General features: G+C 34.8%; 1 long non-coding RNA gene across 3 annotated transcripts; it reads right to left on the reverse strand.

Annotated features, from left to right (window-relative positions):
- Positions 1-1,428: 1,428 nt before the first annotated feature.
- On the reverse strand, positions 1,429-2,368 carry LOC26527488. Of its 3 annotated transcripts, XR_001449147.3 has the most exons (4): positions 2,280-2,368; positions 1,922-2,193; positions 1,604-1,856; positions 1,429-1,537 (listed from the first exon to the last, which is right to left on the reverse strand). It is a non-coding gene; the product is annotated as an uncharacterized LOC26527488 (long non-coding RNA). The 3 variants fall into 3 exon arrangements; XR_001449148.3 differs by lacking the exon at positions 2,280-2,368 and having other exon boundaries at positions 1,922-2,267; XR_004364330.2 differs by lacking the exon at positions 2,280-2,368 and having other exon boundaries at positions 1,429-1,553; positions 1,922-2,267.
- Between the last annotated feature and the right edge of the window lie 561 nt (positions 2,369-2,929).

Genomic DNA, 2,929 nt, shown 5'->3' on the forward strand with positions numbered 1-2,929 from the left:
CTTGACTTTGGGCAGAGCAACATGAATCTGTAAGCAATATTCCCATAAAGTAACATGCTAGATTTATGATAGAAAGTAAGAGCAGGTCGAATAAAGTTAAGGTGCATATAGTATAAGCAAAAACTTGGGCTCGTTAGCATAAACCAAAAACCTAATCATAATATAGGCTTGGAGAGGGAAAGTGTTTCAATGAAAGAGAGAGAAACAATAAAATGGGCAGATGGCATGGGAGATGGAGAAAAAAATTAGTATTGCTGACTATAGAGATAAATTGGAAGAAAGAGAGGGAAAGAGACAGAAAGAGAGAGAGAAGAGACAGAGAGATATACATGTTCTCACATGTAGAGTGGGAGCAAGAGAGAGTGGGAATGATAGAAAGCAACTCACAGCGGAAACAGAGAGAAAAGTCAGAAAAAATCTTTTCATCAATAATCTGTATTTTTTTTTTTTTATATTTAGCATGAATTAAAAAGGTTTAAAGTTAATTTATTTTTTATCGTTTTTTTTTTTAATATTGTTTTAATGATTGCCAATTTAAACTGCGTAAATTCCATTCGGCATTCACGCCCTCATACCCCCTCTTTGCAGGGGATTTGCAGCAATGATGTGCTCTTTAGCCACGTTAATACCCAATGACCGAGCGCAGTCCGAGCTCATTTGCTTACCGTAATCCCAGCATAAGCCCCAATGTTGCTTTTTGAATTTAGCGTTGTGAGTGTTTTGTTTCGTCTTCTTGTTGATTTTTGCGGTTGCTCGCAATTAAAGCGAGTGCGAATCTAATTAAATTATTCAAGCTTTTGTCTAATTTGCTGCGCAGTTGATTCACCTTGTTTGGCCCTAATGCTGGAATTAGCAATTAATTCCATTAGCATCGACCTCTACGCTGTGCTGGCTCCCATTGCAATTATCTCAATTGCTAACAGGAGAAATAGCCAAGACGCAGTGAAAATTTTAAGAATTGCAGTCTCGTCTGTTATATGAAGCATCTCAATTAGCCTGAGTAAATCAGAGTCTTTACGAATCTTCACTTTTTACTAGTCACAGCTATTTGTGCAGCTCGTGCCACAGATAAATTGGCAAAGGTTCGCCGCACCCTAGTCAAGGCTATAAAGTTGTGGGCCTTAGAGCTGCTGCCAAAGCAACTGGAATGGCCAATAAAAAATACAGTTCATTTGGCCATATTTGAAATGACAAAATATTGAGGCTTACGTGCATTGGATTACCTGAGGATTGCTTTAGCTTTTCTGCTAAGCAGACAGAAATTGATTTGGCTTTATCAAATTAAACGAGATTCAATTGGAATTTACGCAGCACTAACCGCCAGATGGCGCCATCGTGTGCCCAACTAGGCCCACATACTAAACGAATAGTCAGATAAAAAAAAGCTTATATTTTTAATAACAAATTTCGTTAAAATTATACAATATATAAATTACAATTTGTTATATTATTATGCAAAAAATTCTGGGTTCAAAGCCCAAGTCGATTTGCTTTTAGATTTTTGAATAAAACTTCATTTGTTTGCTATAATGAAAAGCTGCAATAACAAAATCCTGCTGGTTATTGAATTAGACTAGTTGGATTAGTGACTCGGTGCCTTTACCTTAACAGGTTCTTATATCTTGAGGCTCTTGAGTTTCGTAGCATTCTGCCCAAATCAATGCAAATGCTAATAAGATTGTTCGACTGAAGCGTTTCACTCCATCTCTGACGTCTCCAATATCCTGATAGCTTAAATTCAATCTTCATTAGTCTCAAGTAATTTGTAATCAAACATAATTAGATTACAATTCCAACAAACAATGTAATTTCCCATTAACAACAAAATTTAATAACAAAATAACCTTAATCTTAATCTTTAATGGACAAAAAAAATTAAATTAAATAATTATTTCTTTAGGAAATGCGCAATGTAACTTACTTTAATATTGGTCCTCATGTTCGGTCAAGTCGATAAACTCTAATGGATCTCGTGAGTCGGACACAAAAATCACAGCCTCGTCATTTTCACTTTCCACATCCGCATAGACTGTTTCGTCTAACTTCTTTTTGAAACATTCTTTGCACGCTTTGCTCTTCTTGCTTTTCTGCATTTTCCATTTTGCAGGCGTCTCCTTAGCCGGACTTAGTGGCACAACTCGACTTCGTAGTCGTATATAGTTCGGAGTATCCATAGATGCTTTTTGTTTGTGGCTGATGGAATATTAAATATTATTATTAAATATACATTAATTTTATGAATTTGAATCGTAGTCGTTGTTGTAAGTAATTATATTTACTTGATGTAAGAATTCCGATTTTTAATAATTTTTATTTTACTGATTGCGTAGTTTGCAATTGACAGCTTTGTGAAAACGTCATTGAATAGAAAAATTGCTAGAGCTAAACTTTAATACAAACTGTAATAATAAAAAAATCGAAAATCGAAATCGATAAATGGAAAAAATTCTAACCGCATTAACGAAATTCTCGATAATTTAAATTTCTCTTTAAACCGAAAACAAAACCGATCCCTATGTCATTTCGAATTATTGAATATTCTTCTGCTATTTATTAGCTCATTTAACTGGTGCATTGAATACAGCCGGACAGCTCTATGTTATTTAATTAGTTTCATTTAGTTATTCAACCGCAAATGTCAACTGCTGTCCGGCTAAAGCATCGATTTTACATGTGGCGGGCCCTGACTAAATAGTTGGAGCTGTTTCAGTTTGTTGGCAAACATAAATTACATGAAATATGCATTGGCCTGGACAACAGCAGCGCCGAAAGTCACTTCACATTAAAAGCCAAAATAAATATGCTTCGATTATCTATGGATATTTGACTGCAGCATCTATTTAGCAAAAACTATTTACAATTTCAGTTTTTGATGTTTTGTGCCGTTTGAATGCATTCAAAATTAATTCATGATTTTCCATCACGCTTT

This window comes from Drosophila mojavensis, unplaced genomic scaffold (genome assembly GCF_018153725.1).
Source record: "Drosophila mojavensis isolate 15081-1352.22 unplaced genomic scaffold, ASM1815372v1 contig_74, whole genome shotgun sequence".
Lineage (NCBI taxonomy): Eukaryota > Metazoa > Arthropoda > Insecta > Diptera > Drosophilidae > Drosophila > Drosophila mojavensis.